Source organism: Megalopta genalis, unplaced genomic scaffold (assembly GCF_051020955.1).
Source record: "Megalopta genalis isolate 19385.01 unplaced genomic scaffold, iyMegGena1_principal scaffold0091, whole genome shotgun sequence".
In the NCBI taxonomy this organism is placed as follows: Eukaryota; Metazoa; Arthropoda; class Insecta; order Hymenoptera; family Halictidae; genus Megalopta; species Megalopta genalis.
In genome coordinates this window covers 286,917-310,000 of record NW_027476160.1, presented here as the reverse complement: position 1 = coordinate 310,000, position 23,084 = coordinate 286,917, and the positions used below count along the sequence as shown (strand labels likewise).

Below are 23,084 nucleotides of genomic sequence, written 5' to 3'. Positions count from 1 at the left end.
ACGCAGGCTCCTCCAACCCAGATCCACGATCTGGCCCGTGGCCGAGACCAAGGCCGTCCAAACCAGACGGCCTCGGCCTTCTCCGGGGCCACCTTCAGCCCCAGACCGTGGATCCTCGCGACGACGGCTGCCACCGCAACTTCCGCTCGTCGGATGGTCCTCTCGAAGGTGTCCCCGACGGCGACCACCAATGTGTCATCTGCATAGCAGATGAGGGTGGCACCGTCGGGTAGGGAGGCCTTCAGGACTGCGTTATATCCCAGGTCCCACAGGAGTGGTCCTAACACGGACCCCTGTGGGACCCCGCAGTCCACTTCCCTCCGTATCGTCCCGTACCGGCCCGGGTATTCCACCCACCTGCCCCGCAGGTAGGCCCCGATTACCCGCCTCAGATAGGGAGGCACCTGGTGTTCAACCAGGGCCTCCCTAATGGCGGACCAGGGCAGGGTGTTAAACGCATTGACGATGTCTATCGACACCGCCAAGCACACCCCGCCCCGTGCCACGGCATTGTCCGAGAGGGACTTTAGACGGTCGATTGCATCGACCGTCGATCGCCCCTCCCGGAAGCCGAACTGGCAGTCCGCCAGATCGGGGCCAACGCGGGACAGGTGCCTGGCGAGGCGGGCAGCAATGATCTTTTCAAAGATCTTGCCCACCTCGTCCAGGAGGCAAATGGGCCGGTACGCGGAGGGAGAATCCGCAGGCCTCCCATCCTTCCTTAAGAGGACCATCCGACTTCTCCTCCAAAGGTCCGGGAACACCCCGGACCTCAGGAGCCCGGAGTAGAGGCCTCTAAGCCTCTCGCCCAGGACGCCCATGGCAAGCAGCCAGACCCGGCCGGGGATACCGTCCGGCCCCGGGGCAGTATTCTTGCCCCGGAGCCATTTGACTACCCCGGCCATTTCCTCCGGCGCGACCTCCAGATCCGGGGACCACTCGTGTCCCTCTAGCTGAGGGACGGGCCGGGACGCCTCCCCGCTGACGGGGAATAGCGCGTCCACGACCCGTCCGAGCATCCCCGGATCCAGGCTCTCCGTCAGAGGGGGCGCCCAGGGACGTAATCGTCCCATCGCCATTTTATATGGGCGCCCCCATGGATCTCGGTTGATAGTGCCGAGAAGGTCGCGCCAGGCCTGGCTCTTTGCTTGCCTGATGGCCAGCTGCAGGGCGACCACCTTCTCCCTGTATCGCCCATACAGCTGGATAGCCAGCTCCACGTCGGAACGCCGTCGTCGACGGGCGCGGGCGTACTGGCGTCGCGCGCGAACGCACTCTGTGCGCAAATCCGCTATCGCGCGCGACCACCAGTACACCGCCTTCCTCGGGAAAACCCTGGCCCGGGGCATGGCGACGTCGCAAATGGACGTCATTGCGCCCCGGAACCATTGGGCCTCCCTTGTCCCGTCGACTGGCCCGGCCGGTGTTGCTGGCCAGGCCACGACGTGGGCTGCCGCCATCAGGGCGTCCTGGTCGAGGCGCTTTAGCGCCCACCGCGGCTGAGGCGATCCCTCATCAGCGGGGCGACGTCGGGGCGTCGATGGGGCGGCGGAGAGGCCGAGAACAATGTACCTGTGGTCAGACAGCGTCTCGACCTCCTCCGCCACCCTCCACCCCGTAATACGGCGCGCGGCGGGGGGCGTTGCCCATGAAAGGTCAACGATGGACCCCCCATTATGCCGCACGCACGTATGGACCGAGCCCGTGTTTAAAAGACGGAGCTCGAGTCCCGCCGCCCAGTCAAGCACCTCCCGGCCCCTCGGGTTCGTCCTGGGGGAACCCCAAGCCGGCGACTTGGCGTTGAAGTCCCCCAGGACCAGCACCGGACGGGGCTGGCAGCGGGAGACGCATCTCCCCACCCCGTCCAGATACTGCACAAACTCCTCGAGGGACCACCTTGGAGGTGCATAGATCGCCACAACCGCGGTGCCGCCCCAGTCAACGGCCAGGTATCCCCGGCCGCGCTCGATAACGGAGCACGCCGGGGACCCCGGCCGGCCTACCCATATTATAACGGCGGAGCCGCTCAGGTCCCCCATCCAATGTGGATGATCGGGAATCCTGTACGGCTCCGCCGCTACGGCCAACCCGGCACCCCGCTCGGCCAGGAATTGCACCAGGAGGTCCTGTGCCCTGGCCGAGCGGTTCAGGTTGGCCTGTATTATAGGGCCCTTGGGCCCCATTACGGGCAGGCCTCCACCTCCATCGCCGCCGCGGGAGCGGTGGCGTCTGGGGCCTCTTTGGCCCCATCCGCCCCCGCGGGCGCGACGGTGGCACCTTTGGGTGCCACCTTTGGCTTAGTAGCCACGGTGGCCGTCGCCTTGGCCACCGCGGATTTCCTCCCCCTACTGCCCCTGCCGCGTTTCGCGCTGGCGGGGCACGCCCGGCTACCGAGGCGGTGGCCGGCCGGCTTGCCCGCTCCCGCACAGAGCGGGCAGTTGGGCTTCGCCGTACAGCCGGCCACCTTGTGGTCCCGACTGCCGCACCCAAAGCAGCAGTCGGAACGATCCTCGGCCGCAGTGCATCGCTGAGTTGTATGGCCTAGGCCAAGGCAGCGATAGCACTGCAGGGGCCGGGCGCTGAGGGCCTCCACCGTCGCCCGGGTCCAGCCGACCGTGAGCTTGCCCGCGACCGCAACTTTACGCGCGGCCGCAGCAGGGCACTGGACCCAGAGGGTGCCCAAACCGGAGGGGGAAGACCGGATTTCGCCGGTCTTAACATCCCCCCGGTCGCACCCTCCTACATGGGCGACGGCCACGGCAACCTCCTCCGGCGTGGTCGAGTCGACCAGGCCGCGCACCCTTAGATCGGCCTTCTTAATTGGGCGCGCGACCTTCACGCCGGTTCCCGCCAGCGCGTCCGCCATCTTCGCAGCTAGGGCAGTGGCCTTAGCTGCCCCATCAGCCCCGGGGACCTCCAAAATGATTCCCCCCGTCACCGCTCTCCTGGGCTTTAACGAGGCGATGCCAATCTCTGCCAGGTCAACCTTCGACCTGGCAGTGGCCATCGCCTCGGCGTACGTCATCGCCCCGCCGGCCGGTACCGTTATCGTAACGGCAGCCGTGCGGGGCGGACGCGGCGGCAGGGGAGCCCTCTTCGGGGCAGCCGGTGCCACCCGTTTCGCCGCCCTCCCGGCCGAAGAGGCCTTGGCAGCCGCCGCAGGTTTAGCTGCGGCAGCCGCCTTTTTGGCCCTTCGGCCAACTACCCTCGACCACAGCTCAGTAGGAGGTGTGGTGGAGGGCGGCACAACAGCAGAGGCAGCCCTCTGCTGTGGGGGCTGCATCTGCGCCGCCTTAGCGGACGCAGCCCCTCCTCCACTGCCACCCTTTCTCCCCCCTTTCTTGCCTATCGACGGGCTGGGGGCGGGCGGCACGGGCGGCACCGACCGCGGATCCTGCATCCGCGGGATCAGCTCCCTCCTGAACGATGCCAGCTTGGCATCGATCAGGGAGCCGATCTGATGCAGCAAGTTTGCCGGCGCCGCTGCGGACGCCGGCAAGGGCTTCCCTCGCCCAGGGCGTTGGGGCCCTCGGGCGCCGGCGCCAACCAGCGGCCCCGTGCCCCCCTCAGGAGCCGGCGGCGGAGGCATCTCGGCTGCTGCCGGCTTCGCCTCCACCGCCTGACGGAGTCGGGCCACCTCGGTCCGCAACTCCGCCATCTGCTCTCTGAGGAGAGCGTTCTCTGCTTCCAACAGCCGGGTGGCGTCGGAAGCTGACCTCATGGCCAGCTCCGCAACGCCCGCCCGGCTGTTCAGGGCCGCCGCCTGCAGGACCCGCACCGTGGCCGGCCGCAACTCCCTTGTTGCGCTGGAGATCCTGGCCACTTCGGCCAGGCTCTCCATTATTGACGCCGCCACGTCCCGCGTCGGACGACTGCGAAGATTCGCGGCGACCTCCACCTCGTCCGGAAGTGGGTCGACCGATCTCCCGGGCTGCGGCCCCGGGGCCACCGGGTCGAAGATCGCCGCGATGAGGCCCTTGTTGGCCTCCGTCAACTTACGTTTGGCCTCATAGAGGCCAACGTACTGCCCAGTAGTTGGCGGCCTTCCCCGCTTCCTCCCTATTGAGGAGCCAGGGGCGCTCTGCGAAGAGCGGTGAGAGGAGACCGAGTGGTCGGACTCCTCTCCCGCATCGCATTCGCCAAGGTCCAAAGCGGACCTCTCTCTGCCGCGTGTTGCGGGAAGTTCCCGCAACACCGACCCGTCCATGCGCTCGAGGCGCACGCTAGCTACGCGCGCCTCCTCCTCCCTCTCGTTTCCCCCCTCCCCGGTTTTTTTTTGTGAACTATCCATGATAAATCCCACGAGTGTGGTCGGAAAGGAGGTCACCCCGGGTAGAGCCGCCATACCCGGGGAAGGCTAATACGCCCGGGGGATCGCCAGGTACCCCGGGGTTGTCCGCTAACGATTGGTGCACCCACCAACCATAGCTGGCGCTGACTCCAGCTACGCCCTCTTCACCGCGCAACGCTGCTTGGGGCTAGGGATTTTTTAGAGAGGTTGTCATCCTCGCGGTCCAGCCGGCTAAGGCAAGACCCCCGTTCCTGTAAAACATGACCACAGGTTTACGGTATGTGTCCGACTTTAGTTGGCCCCTCACCTCAAGCCACTCCGGCTAGGTAGGACCTGCCAGGGAATAAAATCCCCGCCGGCACAGCCTTGAGGATCATTGGGGCACGAAGCCCCCCCACCACGACAAGGTAGCGGACACGGGGGGGATATTCTTGCTTAACTAACGTTTTTACATAGGGATTAAGCATTTAGAACGAAATCTAATGTAGGAAAATGGTACTTTACTCTTGATCGGTACGTTGGGACTTAGAAAATATTCGGCCGTACGCGGCGCGTCTCGGCGCTTCGAACAGCTCCGGTGTCCCCATTATTTTCGATTTACGGCTAAAATAAATTTTTCTAATTTTTTTCAATAACATATTCTTGCTTAAATAACTTTTTTACATAGGGATTAAGCATTTAGAACGATACATTGTTTAAAATAATGGCACTTTACTCTTGACATTTTACGGTTTTTTCAATTTTCTGAAAAATCCTATCATTAGATTTTTTTAAAAATACGATATTCTTGCTTAACTAACGTTTCTACATAGGGATTAAGCATTTAGAACGAAATCTAATGTCAGAAAATGGCACTTTACTCTTGACATTTTTCGGTTTTTTCAATTTTCTGGAAAATCCTATCATTAGATTTTTTTAAAAATACGATATTCTTGCTTAACTAACGTTTTTACATAGGGATTAAGCATTTAGAACGAAATCTAATGTAGGAAAATGGTACTTTACTCTTGATCGGTACGTTGGGACTTGGAAAATATTCGGCCGTACGCGGCGCGTCTCGGCGCTTCGAACAGCTCCGGTGTCCCCATTATTTTCGATTTACGGCTAAAATAAATTTTTCTAATTTTTTTCAATAACATATTCTTGCTTAAATAACTTTTTTACATAGGGATTAAGCATTTAGAACGATACATTGTTTAAAATAATGGCACTTTACTCTTGACATTTTACGGTTTTTTCAATTTTCTGAAAAATCCTATCATTAGATTTTTTTAAAAATACGATATTCTTGCTTAACTAACGTTTCTACATAGGGATTAAGCATTTAGAACGAAATCTAATGTCAGAAAATGGCACTTTACTCTTGACATTTTTCGGTTTTTTCAATTTTCTGGAAAATCCTATCATTAGATTTTTTTAAAAATACGATATTCTTGCTTAACTAACGTTTTTACAAAGGGATTAAGCATTTAGAACGAAATCTAATGTAGGAAAATGGTACTTTACTCTTGATCGGTACGTTGGGACTTTGAAAATATTCGGGCGTTCCAATCGCTCGTCTGTTGCATCATAGCGCGTCTCGGCGCAATCGACCGATTCGCTCGACCCATTATTTTCGATTTACGGCTAAAATAAATTTTTCTCATTTTATTCAATAACATATTCTTGCTTAGATAACTTTTTTACATAGGGATTAAGCATTTAGAACGATATAATGTTTAAAATAAGGGCACTTTACTCTTGACATTTTACGGTTTTTTCAATTTTCTGAAAAATCCTATCATTAGATTTTTTTAAAAATACGATAATCTTGCATAACTAACGTTTCTACATAGGGATTAAGCATTTAGAACGAAATCTAATGTCAGAAAATGGCACTTTACTCTTGACATTTTTCGGTTTTTTCAATTTTCTGGAAAATCCTATCATTAGATTTTTTTTAAAATACGATATTCTTGCTTAACTAACGTTTTTACATAGGGATTAAGCATTTAGAACGAAATCTAATGTAGGAAAATGGTACTTTACTCTTGACCGGTACGTTGGGACTTTGAAAATATTCGGGCGTTCCAATCGCTCGTCTGTTGCATCATAGCGCGTCTCGGCGCAATCGACCGATTCGCTCGACCCATTATTTTCGATTTACGGCTAAAATAAATTTTTCTCATTTTATTCAATAACATATTCTTGCTTAGATAACTTTTTTACATAGGGATTAAGCATTTAGAACGATATAATGTTTAAAATAAGGGCACTTTACTCTTGACATTTTACGGTTTTTTCAATTTTCTGAAAAATCCTACCATTAGATTTTTTTAAAAATACGATATTCTTGCTTAACTAACGTTTCTACATAGGGATTAAGCATTTAGAACGAAATCTAATGTCAGAAAATGGCACTTTACTCTTGACATTTTTCGGTTTTTTCAATTTTCTGGAAAATCCTATCATTAGATTTTTTTTAAAATACGATATTCTTGCTTAACTAACGTTTTTACATAGGGATTAAGCATTTAGAACGAAATCTAATGTAGGAAAATGGTACTTTACTCTTGACCGGTACGTTGGGACTTTGAAAATATTCGGGCGTTCCAATCGCTCGTCTGTTGCATCATAGCGCGTCTCGGCGCAATCGACCGATTCGCTCGACCCATTATTTTCGATTTACGGCTAAAATAAATTTTTCTCATTTTATTCAATAACATATTCTTGCTTAGATAACTTTTTTACATAGGGATTAAGCATTTAGAACGATATAATGTTTAAAATAAGGGCACTTTACTCTTGACATTTTACGGTTTTTTCAATTTTCTGAAAAATCCTACCATTAGATTTTTTTAAAAATACGATATTCTTGCTTAACTAACGTTTCTACATAGGGATTAAGCATTTAGAACGAAATCTAATGTCAGAAAATGGCACTTTACTCTTGACATTTTTCGGTTTTTTCAATTTTCTGGAAAATCCTATCATTAGATTTTTTTAAAAATACGATATTCTTGCTTAACTAACGTTTTTACAAAGGGATTAAGCATTTAGAACGAAATCTAATGTAGGAAAATGGTACTTTACTCTTGATCGGTACGTTGGGACTTTGAAAATATTCGGGCGTTCCAATCGCTCGTCTGTTGCATCATAGCGCGTCTCGGCGCAATCGACCGATTCGCTCGACCCATTATTTTCGATTTACGGCTAAAATAAATTTTTCTCATTTTATTCAATAACATATTCTTGCTTAGATAACTTTTTTACATAGGGATTAAGCATTTAGAACGATATAATGTTTAAAATAAGGGCACTTTACTCTTGACATTTTACGGTTTTTTCAATTTTCTGAAAAATCCTACCATTAGATTTTTTTAAAAATACGATATTCTTGCTTAACTAACGTTTCTACATAGGGATTAAGCATTTAGAACGAAATCTAATGTCAGAAAATGGCACTTTACTCTTGACATTTTTCGGTTTTTTCAATTTTCTGGAAAATCCTATCATTAGATTTTTTTAAAAATACGATATTCTTGCTTAACTAACGTTTTTACATAGGGATTAAGCATTTAGAACGAAATCTAATGTAGGAAAATGGTACTTTACTCTTGACCGGTACGTTGGGACTTAGAAAATATTCGGCCGTACGCGGCGCGTCTCGGCGCTTCGAACAGCTCCGGTGTCCCCATTATTTTCGATTTACGGCTAAAATAAATTTTTCTAATTTTTTTCAATAACATATTCTTGCTTAAATAACTTTTTTACATAGGGATTAAGCATTTAGAACGATACATTGTTTAAAATAATGGCACTTTACTCTTGACATTTTACGGTTTTTTCAATTTTCTGAAAAATCCTATCATTAGATTTTTTTAAAAATACGATATTCTTGCTTAACTAACGTTTCTACATAGGGATTAAGCATTTAGAACGAAATCTAATGTCAGAAAATGGCACTTTACTCTTGACATTTTTCGGTTTTTTCAATTTTCTGGAAAATCCTATCATTAGATTTTTTTAAAAATACGATATTCTTGCTTAACTAACGTTTCTACATAGGGATTAAGGATTTAGAACGACATCTAATGTCAGAAAATGGCACTTTACTCTTGACATTTTTCGGTTTTTTCAATTTTCTGGAAAATCCTATCATTAGATTTTTTTAAAAATACGATATTCTTGCTTAACTAACGTTTTTACATAGGGATTAAGCATTTAGAACGAAATCTAATGTAGGAAAATGGTACTTTACTCTTGACCGGTACGTTGGGACTTTGAAAATATTCGGGCGTTCCAATCGCTCGTCTGTTGCATCATAGCGCGTCTCGGCGCAATCGACCGATTCGCTCGACCCATTATTTTCGATTTACGGCTAAAATAAATTTTTCTCATTTTATTCAATAACATATTCTTGCTTAGATAACTTTTTTACATAGGGATTAAGCATTTAGAACGATATAATGTTTAAAATAAGGGCACTTTACTCTTGACATTTTACGGTTTTTTCAATTTTCTGAAAAATCCTACCATTAGATTTTTTTAAAAATACGATATTCTTGCTTAACTAACGTTTCTACATAGGGATTAAGCATTTAGAACGAAATCTAATGTCAGAAAATGGCACTTTACTCTTGACATTTTTCGGTTTTTTCAATTTTCTGGAAAATCCTATCATTAGATTTTTTTAAAAATACGATATTCTTGCTTAACTAACGTTTTTACATAGGGATTAAGCATTTAGAACGAAATCTAATGTAGGAAAATGGTACTTTACTCTTGACCGGTACGTTGGGACTTTGAAAATATTCGGGCGTTCCAATCGCTCGTCTGTTGCATCATAGCGCGTCTCGGCGCAATCGACCGATTCGCTCGACCCATTATTTTCGATTTACGGCTAAAATAAATTTTTCTCATTTTATTCAATAACATATTCTTGCTTAGATAACTTTTTTACATAGGGATTAACCGGTTCATTCTCATGGACGTGTATACACGCACCGCGATATCGTTCACGCAGTCCCACAGACGCGTAAACACGCGCCCCGCTATCGTTCACGCAGTCTCACGGACGCGTATACGCGCGCCGCGCTAGCGTTCACGCAGTCCCACAGACGCGTAAACACGCTAGTATTAGATAAAGAGTTTAATTTGGAAAAGTGTTAATTTTGGAAACGGTATATAGAAGTAATAAACATTGATTTCAAAATATTTCAAATTTATTATTGCTCTGTATGATATAATTCAAAACAAGGAACTGCACATAATGCAACATCACAATTGATACAATGATATCTGGTTTCTTTGCGAATCGATTGTTGCTTGCACCATACACACCGTCTCATCGGCATAGATTTCTTATTTGTTGGCTGTAATTTTTTTAAGAAACATTTAGATTGCAGTCGCAATGGATGAAGATGATTCCTCCTTCCTTTCCGATGAAAATTCTCTGTTGGATCGTTGTAGTTATTTAGTAACTGCAATATTAAATCTTCTTTCACTTCGCACAAACTTTTTCGGTTTACATGGAGGCAGTTCCAAATTGCATGTGCATTGCATATAGCAATATCTAATAAATAAAAGAAATACTTTTTGTACCATTTGATTGTTTTCCTAAATGATCCAATGCCATGTAAAATTTGATCTGTGTGATCAACAGCACCCATGTGCATATTATAAGCTAACACTACGTTTGGTTTTTTAATGGGTTGCCCCGTTTTTTTATCAACTTTATCTGTGGCTACCAACTCTGGGGTATGTACGGTGCTGAGAAGCGCTACCACTCTTTTATCTTTCCACGCACTAAATGTCATGAATTTGTTATAGCGCACTGTCAGCTCACCTTTATTCAAACTTTTTATTTTTTTTATTTTTTCGTCGCATGGCAAACCTCTTCTATTCATTCGAACGGTACCACACGCATGTGTTTTATATTTATGTAACTCCTCATATAATGCGGGGGAAGTATACCAGTTGTCTAAGTATATGGTTCGTCCTTCATTTAATAAATTTCTTGACAAATTCATTACAATTGAACCCGACTTTCCTAATCTGGACTGTCCTTCATTTGATATGCGTCCATCATATAATTTCAAATTATAAATATATCCTGTCTCTGATTCGGCTAAAATAAATGATTTCACGCCGAATCTTGCACGTTTGCTGCTAATGTATTGCTTGAAAGAAAGTCTGCCTTTCCATAATAACAGACTTTCGTCGACTACAATGTTCTGTCTTGGTCGATATGCCATTTGAAAACGACAAATAAGAATATCCATGACGGATTGGATTTTTTCGGTCTTTCTAATTTCATTATTATTTGTATCAACACTAGTGAAATGAAGGAATCGCAAAATATTGAAAAACTTTTTTTTTGACATGATTTGTCTAATAAACACAAAATTATACATTGCCTTTGTATTCCAATACATGGACATCTTCGGCAAGCGAACAATACTCATATGAATAATAATTGCAAAAAAACAGTGCAAATCATTACTAGATACATGAAACTGAGATCTGGAGAAACCTTGCTTTCGGCTGTATTTATTAGTCTCCTTCACAATTAACTCTATGAGTTCTTCACAAAAAAAAAATTTGAAGATTTGAAGAAAAGAACTATCTTCTGATATACCAGATTGGGGTAACACACCGTGATGTAAATCGCTGTACCTCCAAACTTGTGGCGTAAAATTTTGCGTGGCAGTAGGAATATTCCATTTTCTTTGGCGTAAAATATTTTTCCATCTTTCGCACAAAGGAACATCCTCGTCAGTCATATCACTTTCCACAGCACTTTCACTTTCACTACTACTATCACTAATAATTCGATTTCTAGATCGTCGCATGGTGGTCATCTTTGCAGAACAGTCAAACGTACACTAAATGAAATTACAAATTAGTACTAACCACAAACTTAGTCTCTCCAGACGGAGCAAATCAGTAGGCGTGTGTGTACACGTCCGTGAGACTCCGTGAACGATATCGCGGCGCGTGTTTACGCGTCTGTGAAACTCCGTGAACGGTAGCGCGGCGCGTGTTTACGCGTCTGTGGGGCTGCGTGAACGGTAGCGCGGCGCGTGTTTACGCGTCCGTGAGAACGAAGCGGTTAAGCATTTAGAACGATATAATGTTTAAAATAAGGGCACTTTACTCTTGACATTTTACGGTTTTTTCAATTTTCTGAAAAATCCTATCATTAGATTTTTTTAAAAATACGATAATCTTGCATAACTAACGTTTCTACATAGGGATTAAGCATTTAGAACGAAATCTAATGTCAGAAAATGGCACTTTACTCTTGACATTTTTCGGTTTTTTCAATTTTCTGGAAAATCCTATCATTAGATTTTTTTTAAAATACGATATTCTTGCTTAACTAACGTTTTTACATAGGGATTAAGCATTTAGAACGAAATCTAATGTAGGAAAATGGTACTTTACTCTTGACCGGTACGTTGGGACTTTGAAAATATTCGGGCGTTCCAATCGCTCGTCTGTTGCATCATAGCGCGTCTCGGCGCAATCGACCGATTCGCTCGACCCATTATTTTCGATTTACGGCTAAAATAAATTTTTCTCATTTTATTCAATAACATATTCTTGCTTAGATAACTTTTTTACATAGGGATTAAGCATTTAGAACGATATAATGTTTAAAATAAGGGCACTTTACTCTTGACATTTTACGGTTTTTTCAATTTTCTGAAAAATCCTACCATTAGATTTTTTTAAAAATACGATATTCTTGCTTAACTAACGTTTCTACATAGGGATTAAGCATTTAGAACGAAATCTAATGTCAGAAAATGGCACTTTACTCTTGACATTTTTCGGTTTTTTCAATTTTCTGGAAAATCCTATCATTAGATTTTTTTTAAAATACGATATTCTTGCTTAACTAACGTTTTTACATAGGGATTAAGCATTTAGAACGAAATCTAATGTAGGAAAATGGTACTTTACTCTTGACCGGTACGTTGGGACTTTGAAAATATTCGGGCGTTCCAATCGCTCGTCTGTTGCATCATAGCGCGTCTCGGCGCAATCGACCGATTCGCTCGACCCATTATTTTCGATTTACGGCTAAAATAAATTTTTCTCATTTTATTCAATAACATATTCTTGCTTAGATAACTTTTTTACATAGGGATTAAGCATTTAGAACGATATAATGTTTAAAATAAGGGCACTTTACTCTTGACATTTTACGGTTTTTTCAATTTTCTGAAAAATCCTACCATTAGATTTTTTTAAAAATACGATATTCTTGCTTAACTAACGTTTCTACATAGGGATTAAGCATTTAGAACGAAATCTAATGTCAGAAAATGGCACTTTACTCTTGACATTTTTCGGTTTTTTCAATTTTCTGGAAAATCCTATCATTAGATTTTTTTTAAAATACGATATTCTTGCTTAACTAACGTTTTTACATAGGGATTAAGCATTTAGAACGAAATCTAATGTAGGAAAATGGTACTTTACTCTTGACCGGTACGTTGGGACTTTGAAAATATTCGGGCGTTCCAATCGCTCGTCTGTTGCATCATAGCGCGTCTCGGCGCAATCGACCGATTCGCTCGACCCATTATTTTCGATTTACGGCTAAAATAAATTTTTCTCATTTTATTCAATAACATATTCTTGCTTAGATAACTTTTTTACATAGGGATTAAGCATTTAGAACGATATAATGTTTAAAATAAGGGCACTTTACTCTTGACATTTTACGGTTTTTTCAATTTTCTGAAAAATCCTATCATTAGATTTTTTTAAAAATACGATAATCTTGCATAACTAACGTTTCTACATAGGGATTAAGCATTTAGAACGAAATCTAATGTCAGAAAATGGCACTTTACTCTTGACATTTTTCGGTTTTTTCAATTTTCTGGAAAATCCTATCATTAGATTTTTTTTAAAATACGATATTCTTGCTTAACTAACGTTTTTACATAGGGATTAAGCATTTAGAACGAAATCTAATGTAGGAAAATGGTACTTTACTCTTGACCGGTACGTTGGGACTTTGAAAATATTCGGGCGTTCCAATCGCTCGTCTGTTGCATCATAGCGCGTCTCGGCGCAATCGACCGATTCGCTCGACCCATTATTTTCGATTTACGGCTAAAATAAATTTTTCTCATTTTATTCAATAACATATTCTTGCTTAGATAACTTTTTTACATAGGGATTAAGCATTTAGAACGATATAATGTTTAAAATAAGGGCACTTTACTCTTGACATTTTACGGTTTTTTCAATTTTCTGAAAAATCCTACCATTAGATTTTTTTAAAAATACGATATTCTTGCTTAACTAACGTTTCTACATAGGGATTAAGCATTTAGAACGAAATCTAATGTCAGAAAATGGCACTTTACTCTTGACATTTTTCGGTTTTTTCAATTTTCTGGAAAATCCTAGAATTAGATTTTTTTAAAAATACGATATTCTTGCTTAACTAACGTTTTTACAAAGGGATTAAGCATTTAGAACGAAATCTAATGTAGGAAAATGGTACTTTACTCTTGATCGGTACGTTGGGACTTTGAAAATATTCGGGCGTTCCAATCGCTCGTCTGTTGCATCATAGCGCGTCTCGGCGCAATCGACCGATTCGCTCGACCCATTATTTTCGATTTACGGCTAAAATAAATTTTTCTCATTTTATTCAATAACATATTCTTGCTTAGATAACTTTTTTACATAGGGATTAAGCATTTAGAACGATATAATGTTTAAAATAAGGGCACTTTACTCTTGACATTTTACGGTTTTTTCAATTTTCTGAAAAATCCTATCATTAGATTTTTTTAAAAATACGATAATCTTGCATAACTAACGTTTCTACATAGGGATTAAGCATTTAGAACGAAATCTAATGTCAGAAAATGGCACTTTACTCTTGACATTTTTCGGTTTTTTCAATTTTCTGGAAAATCCTATCATTAGATTTTTTTTAAAATACGATATTCTTGCTTAACTAACGTTTTTACATAGGGATTAAGCATTTAGAACGAAATCTAATGTAGGAAAATGGTACTTTACTCTTGACCGGTACGTTGGGACTTTGAAAATATTCGGGCGTTCCAATCGCTCGTCTGTTGCATCATAGCGCGTCTCGGCGCAATCGACCGATTCGCTCGACCCATTATTTTCGATTTACGGCTAAAATAAATTTTTCTCATTTTATTCAATAACATATTCTTGCTTAGATAACTTTTTTACATAGGGATTAAGCATTTAGAACGATATAATGTTTAAAATAAGGGCACTTTACTCTTGACATTTTACGGTTTTTTCAATTTTCTGAAAAATCCTACCATTAGATTTTTTTAAAAATACGATATTCTTGCTTAACTAACGTTTCTACATAGGGATTAAGCATTTAGAACGAAATCTAATGTCAGAAAATGGCACTTTACTCTTGACATTTTTCGGTTTTTTCAATTTTCTGGAAAATCCTATCATTAGATTTTTTTAAAAATACGATATTCTTGCTTAACTAACGTTTTTACAAAGGGATTAAGCATTTAGAACGAAATCTAATGTAGGAAAATGGTACTTTACTCTTGATCGGTACGTTGGGACTTTGAAAATATTCGGGCGTTCCAATCGCTCGTCTGTTGCATCATAGCGCGTCTCGGCGCAATCGACCGATTCGCTCGACCCATTATTTTCGATTTACGGCTAAAATAAATTTTTCTCATTTTATTCAATAACATATTCTTGCTTAGATAACTTTTTTACATAGGGATTAAGCATTTAGAACGATATAATGTTTAAAATAAGGGCACTTTACTCTTGACATTTTACGGTTTTTTCAATTTTCTGAAAAATCCTACCATTAGATTTTTTTAAAAATACGATATTCTTGCTTAACTAACGTTTCTACATAGGGATTAAGCATTTAGAACGAAATCTAATGTCAGAAAATGGCACTTTACTCTTGACATTTTTCGGTTTTTTCAATTTTCTGGAAAATCCTATCATTAGATTTTTTTTAAAATACGATATTCTTGCTTAACTAACGTTTTTACATAGGGATTAAGCATTTAGAACGAAATCTAATGTAGGAAAATGGTACTTTACTCTTGATCGGTACGTTGGGACTTTGAAAATATTCGGGCGTTCCAATCGCTCGTCTGTTGCATCATAGCGCGTCTCGGCGCAATCGACCGATTCGCTCGACCCATTATTTTCGATTTACGGCTAAAATAAATTTTTCTCATTTTATTCAATAACATATTCTTGCTTAGATAACTTTTTTACATAGGGATTAAGCATTTAGAACGATATAATGTTTAAAATAAGGGCACTTTACTCTTGACATTTTACGGTTTTTTCAATTTTCTGAAAAATCCTACCATTAGATTTTTTTAAAAATACGATATTCTTGCTTAACTAACGTTTCTACATAGGGATTAAGGATTTAGAACGACATCTAATGTCAGAAAATGGCACTTTACTCTTGACATTTTTCGGTTTTTTCAATTTTCTGGAAAATCCTATCATTAGATTTTTTTAAAAATACGATATTCTTGCTTAACTAACGTTTTTACATAGGGATTAAGCATTTAGAACGAAATCTAATGTAGGAAAATGGTACTTTACTCTTGACCGGTACGTTGGGACTTTGAAAATATTCGGGCGTTCCAATCGCTCGTCTGTTGCATCATAGCGCGTCTCGGCGCAATCGACCGATTCGCTCGACCCATTATTTTCGATTTACGGCTAAAATAAATTTTTCTCATTTTATTCAATAACATATTCTTGCTTAGATAACTTTTTTACATAGGGATTAAGCATTTAGAACGATATAATGTTTAAAATAAGGGCACTTTACTCTTGACATTTTACGGTTTTTTCAATTTTCTGAAAAATCCTACCATTAGATTTTTTTAAAAATACGATATTCTTGCTTAACTAACGTTTCTACATAGGGATTAAGCATTTAGAACGAAATCTAATGTCAGAAAATGGCACTTTACTCTTGACATTTTTCGGTTTTTTCAATTTTCTGGAAAATCCTATCATTAGATTTTTTTTAAAATACGATATTCTTGCTTAACTAACGTTTTTACATAGGGATTAAGCATTTAGAACGAAATCTAATGTAGGAAAATGGTACTTTACTCTTGATCGGTACGTTGGGACTTTGAAAATATTCGGGCGTTCCAATCGCTCGTCTGTTGCATCATAGCGCGTCTCGGCGCAATCGACCGATTCGCTCGACCCATTATTTTCGATTTACGGCTAAAATAAATTTTTCTCATTTTATTCAATAACATATTCTTGCTTAGATAACTTTTTTACATAGGGATTAAGCATTTAGAACGATATAATGTTTAAAATAAGGGCACTTTACTCTTGACATTTTACGGTTTTTTCAATTTTCTGAAAAATCCTACCATTAGATTTTTTTAAAAATACGATATTCTTGCTTAACTAACGTTTCTACATAGGGATTAAGGATTTAGAACGACATCTAATGTCAGAAAATGGCACTTTACTCTTGACATTTTTCGGTTTTTTCAATTTTCTGGAAAATCCTATCATTAGATTTTTTTAAAAATACGATATTCTTGCTTAACTAACGTTTTTACATAGGGATTAAGCATTTAGAACGAAATCTAATGTAGGAAAATGGTACTTTACTCTTGACCGGTACGTTGGGACTTTGAAAATATTCGGGCGTTCCAATCGCTCGTCTGTTGCATCATAGCGCGTCTCGGCGCAATCGACCGATTCGCTCGACCCATTATTTTCGATTTACGGCTAAAATAAATTTTTCTCATTTTATTCAATAACATATTCTTGCTTAGATAACTTTTTTACATAGGGATTAAGCATTTAGAACGATATAATGTTTAAAATAAGGGCACTTTACTCTTGACATTTTACGGTTTTTTCAATTTTCTGAAAAATCCTACCATTAGATTTTTTTAAAAATACGATATTCTTGCTTAACTAACGTTTCTACATAGGGATTAAGGATTTAGAACGAAATCTAATGTCAGAAAATGGCACTTTACTCTTGACATTTTTCGGTTTTTTCAATTTTCTGGAAAATCCTATCATTAGATTTTTTTAAAAATACGATATTCTTGCTTAACTAACGTTTTTACATAGGGATTAAGCATTTAGAACGAAATCTAATGTAGGAAAATGGTACTTTACTCTTGACCGGTACGTTGGGACTTTGAAAATATTCGGGCGTTCCAATCGCTCGTCTGTTGCATCATAGCGCGTCTCGGCGCAATCGACCGATTCGCTCGACCCATTATTTTCGATTTACGGCTAAAATAAATTTTTCTCATTTTATTCAATAACATATTCTTGCTTAGATAACTTTTTTACATAGGGATTAAGCATTTAGAACGATATAATGTTTAAAATAAGGGCACTTTACTCTTGACATTTTACGGTTTTTTCAATTTTCTGAAAAATCCTACCATTAGATTTTTTTAAAAATACGATATTCTTGCTTAACTAACGTTTCTACATAGGGATTAAGCATTTAGAACGAAATCTAATGTCAGAAAATGGCACTTTACTCTTGACATTTTTCGGTTTTTTCAATTTTCTGGAAAATCCTATCATTAGATTTTTTTAAAAATACGATATTCTTGCTTAACTAACGTTTTTACAAAGGGATTAAGCATTTAGAACGAAATCTAATGTAGGAAAATGGTACTTTACTCTTGATCGGTACGTTGGGACTTTGAAAATATTCGGGCGTTCCAATCGCTCGTCTGTTGCATCATAGCGCGTCTCGGCGCAATCGACCGATTCGCTCGACCCATTATTTTCGATTTACGGCTAAAATAAATTTTTCTCATTTTATTCAATAACATATTCTTGCTTAGATAACTTTTTTACATAGGGATTAAGCATTTAGAACGATATAATGTTTAAAATAAGGGCACTTTACTCTTGACATTTTACGGTTTTTTCAATTTTCTGAAAAATCCTACCATTAGATTTTTTTAAAAATACGATATTCTTGCTTAACTAACGTTTCTACATAGGGATTAAGCATTTAGAACGAAATCTAATGTCAGAAAATGGCACTTTACTCTTGACATTTTTCGGTTTTTTCAATTTTCTGGAAAATCCTATCATTAGATTTTTTTTAAAATACGATATTCTTGCTTAACTAACGTTTTTACATAGGGATTAAGCATTTAGAACGAAATCTAATGTAGGAAAATGGTACTTTACTCTTGACCGGTACGTTGGGACTTTGAAAATATTCGGGCGTTCCAATCGCTCGTCTGTTGCATCATAGCGCGTCTCGGCGCAATCGACCGATTCGCTCGACCCATTATTTTCGATTTACGGCTAAAATAAATTTTTCTCATTTTATTCAATAACATATTCTTGCTTAGATAACTTTTTTACATAGGGATTAAGCATTTAGAACGATATAATGTTTAAAATAAGGGCACTTTACTCTTGACATTTTACGGTTTTTTCAATTTTCTGAAAAATCCTATCATTAGATTTTTTTAAAAATACGATAATCTTGCTTAACTAACGTTTCTACATAGGGATTAAGCATTTAGAACGAAATCTAATGTCAGAAAATGGCACTTTACTCTTGACATTTTTCGGTTTTTTCAATTTTCTGGAAAATCCTATCATTAGATTTTTTTAAAAATACGATATTCTTGCTTAACTAACGTTTTTACATAGGGATTAAGCATTTAGAACGAAATCTAATGTAGGAAAATGGTACTTTACTCTTGACCGGTACGTTGGGACTTTGAAAATATTCGGGCGTTCCAATCGCTCGTCTGTTGCATCATAGCGCGTCTCGGCGCAATCGACCGATTCGCTCGACCCATTATTTTCGATTTACGGCTAAAATAAATTTTTCTCATTTTATTCAATAACATATTCTTGCTTAGATAACTTTTTTACATAGGGATTAAGCATTTAGAACGATATAATGTTTAAAATAAGGGCACTTTACTCTTGACATTTTACGGTTTTTTCAATTTTCTGAAAAATCCTACCATTAGATTTTTTTAAAAATACGATATTCTTGCTTAACTAACGTTTCTACATAGGGATTAAGCATTTAGAACGAAATCTAATGTCAGAAAATGGCACTTTACTCTTGACATTTTTCGGTTTTTTCAATTTTCTGGAAAATCCTATCATTAGATTTTTTTTAAAATACGATATTCTTGCTTAACTAACGTTTTTACATAGGGATTAAGCATTTAGAACGAAATCTAATGTAGGAAAATGGTACTTTACTCTTGACCGGTACGTTGGGACTTTGAAAATATTCGGGCGTTCCAATCGCTCGTCTGTTGCATCATAGCGCGTCTCGGCGCAATCGACCGATTCGCTCGACCCATTATTTTCGATTTACGGCTAAAATAAATTTTTCTCATTTTATTCAATAACATATTCTTGCTTAGATAACTTTTTTACATAGGGATTAAGCATTTAGAACGATATAATGTTTAAAATAAGGGCACTTTACTCTTGACATTTTACGGTTTTTTCAATTTTCTGAAAAATCCTATCATTAGATTTTTTTAAAAATACGATAATCTTGCTTAACTAACGTTTCTACATAGGGATTAAGCATTTAGAACGAAATCTAATGTCAGAAAATGGCACTTTACTCTTGACATTTTTCGGTTTTTTCAATTTTCTGGAAAATCCTATCATTAGATTTTTTTTAAAATACGATATTCTTGCTTAACTAACGTTTTTACATAGGGATTAAGCATTTAGAACGAAATCTAATGTAGGAAAATGGTACTTTACTCTTGACCGGTACGTTGGGACTTTGAAAATATTCGGGCGTTCCAATCGCTCGTCTGTTGCATCATAGCGCGTCTCGGCGCAATCGACCGATTCGCTCGACCCATTATTTTCGATTTACGGCTAAAATAAATTTTTCTCATTTTATTCAATAACATATTCTTGCTTAGATAACTTTTTTACATAGGGATTAAGCATTTAGAACGATATAATGTTTAAAATAAGGGCACTTTACTCTTGACATTTTACGGTTTTTTCAATTTTCTGAAAAATCCTACCATTAGATTTTTTTAAAAATACGATATTCTTGCTTAACTAACGTTTCTACATAGGGATTAAGCATTTAGAACGAAATCTAATGTCAGAAAATGGCACTTTACTCTTGACATTTTTCGGTTTTTTCAATTTTCTGGAAAATCCTATCATTAGATTTTTTTAAAAATACGATATTCTTGCTTAACTAACGTTTTTACATAGGGATTAAGCATTTAGAACGAAATCTAATGTAGGAAAATGGTACTTTACTCTTGATCGGTACGTTGGGACTTTGAAAATATTCGGGCGTTCCAATCGCTCGTCTGTTGCATCATAGCGCGTCTCGGCGCAATCGACCGATTCGCTCGACCCATTATTTTCGATTTACGGCTAAAATAAATTTTTCTCATTTTATTCAATAACATATTCTTGCTTAGATAACTTTTTTACATAGGGATTAAGCATTTAGAACGATATAATGTTTAAAATAAGGGCACTTTACTCTTGACATTTTACGGTTTTTTCAATTTTCTGAAAAATCCTATCATTAGATTTTTTTAAAAATACGATATTCTTGCTTAACTAACGTTTTTACAAAGGGATTAAGCATTTAGAACGAAATCTAATGTAGGAAAATGGTACTTTACTCTTGATCGGTACGTTGGGACTTTGAAAATATTCGGGCGTTCCAATCGCTCGTCTGTTGCATCATAGCGCGTCTCGGCGCAATCGACCGATTCGCTCGACCCATTATTTTCGATTTACGGCTAAAATAAATTTTTCTCATTTTATTCAATAACATATTCTTGCTTAGATAACTTTTTTACATAGGGATTAAGCATTTAGAACGATATAATGTTTAAAATAAGGGCACTTTACTCTTGACATTTTACGGTTTTTTCAATTTTCTGAAAAATCCTACCATTAGATTTTTTTAAAAATACGATATTCTTGCTTAACTAACGTTTCTACATAGGGATTAAGCATTTAGAACGAAATCTAATGTCAGAAAATGGCACTTTACTCTTGACATTTTTCGGTTTTTTCAATTTTCTGGAAAATCCTATCATTAGATTTTTTTAAAAATACGATATTCTTGCTTAACTAACGTTTTTACATAGGGATTAAGCATTTAGAACGAAATCTAATGTAGGAAAATGGTACTTTACTCTTGACCGGTACGTTGGGACTTAGAAAATATTCGGCCGTACGCGGCGCGTCTCGGCGCTTCGAACAGCTCCGGTGTCCCCATTATTTTCGATTTACGGCTAAAATAAATTTTTCTAATTTTTTTCAATAACATATTCTTGCTTAAATAACTTTTTTACATAGGGATTAAGCATTTAGAACGATACATTGTTTAAAATAATGGCACTTTACTCTTGACATTTTACGGTTTTTTCAATTTTCTGAAAAATCCTATCATTAGATTTTTTTAAAAATACGATATTCTTGCTTAACTAACGTTTCTACATAGGGATTAAGCATTTAGAACGAAATCTAATGTCAGAAAATGGCACTTTACTCTTGACATTTTTCGGTTTTTTCAATTTTCTGGAAAATCCTATCATTAGATTTTTTTAAAAATACGATATTCTTGCTTAACTAACGTTTCTACATAGGGATTAAGGATTTAGAACGACATCTAATGTCAGAAAATGGCACTTTACTCTTGACATTTTTCGGTTTTTTCAATTTTCTGGAAAATCCTATCATTAGATTTTTTTAAAAATACGATATTCTTGCTTAACTAACGTTTTTACATAGGGATTAAGCATTTAGAACGAAATCTAATGTAGGAAAATGGTACTTTACTCTTGACCGGTACGTTGGGACTTTGAAAATATTCGGGCGTTCCAATCGCTCGTCTGTTGCATCATAGCGCGTCTCGGCGCAATCGACCGATTCGCTCGACCCATTATTTTCGATTTACGGCTAAAATAAATTTTTCTCATTTTATTCAATAACATATTCTTGCTTAGATAACTTTTTTACATAGGGATTAAGCATTTAGAACGATATAATGTTTAAAATAAGGGCACTTTACTCTTGACATTTTACGGTTTTTTCAATTTTCTGAAAAATCCTACCATTAGATTTTTTTAAAAATACGATATTCTTGCTTAACTAACGTTTCTACATAGGGATTAAGCATTTAGAACGAAATCTAATGTCAGAAAATGGCACTTTACTCTTGACATTTTTCGGTTTTTTCAATTTTCTGGAAAATCCTATCATTAGATTTTTTTAAAAATACGATATTCTTGCTTAACTAACGTTTTTACATAGGGATTAAGCATTTAGAACGAAATCTAATGTAGGAAAATGGTACTTTACTCTTGACCGGTACGTTGGGACTTTGAAAATATTCGGGCGTTCCAATCGCTCGTCTGTTGCATCATAGCGCGTCTCGGCGCAATCGACCGATTCGCTCGACCCATTATTTTCGATTTACGGCTAAAATAAATTTTTCTCATTTTATTCAATAACATATTCTTGCTTAGATAACTTTTTTACATAGGGATTAACCGGTTCATTCTCATGGACGTGTATACACGCACCGCGATATCGTTCACGCAGTCCCACAGACGCGTAAACACGCGCCCCGCTATCGTTCACGCAGTCTCACGGACGCGTATACGCGCGCCGCGCTAGCGTTCACGCAGTCCCACAGACGCGTAAACACGCTAGTATTAGATAAAGAGTTTAATTTGGAAAAGTGTTAATTTTGGAAACGGTATATAGAAGTAATAAACATTGA

General features: G+C 39.8%; 1 long non-coding RNA gene across 1 annotated transcript; it reads right to left on the bottom strand.

The window, feature by feature from the left end:
- Positions 1-9,477: 9,477 nt before the first annotated feature.
- Positions 9,478-11,377, bottom strand: LOC143262090 (uncharacterized). Its single transcript, XR_013036027.1, has 2 exons — positions 9,875-11,377; positions 9,478-9,753 (listed from the first exon to the last, which is right to left on the bottom strand). It is a non-coding gene; the product is annotated as an uncharacterized LOC143262090 (long non-coding RNA).
- Positions 11,378-23,084: the final 11,707 nt, after the last annotated feature.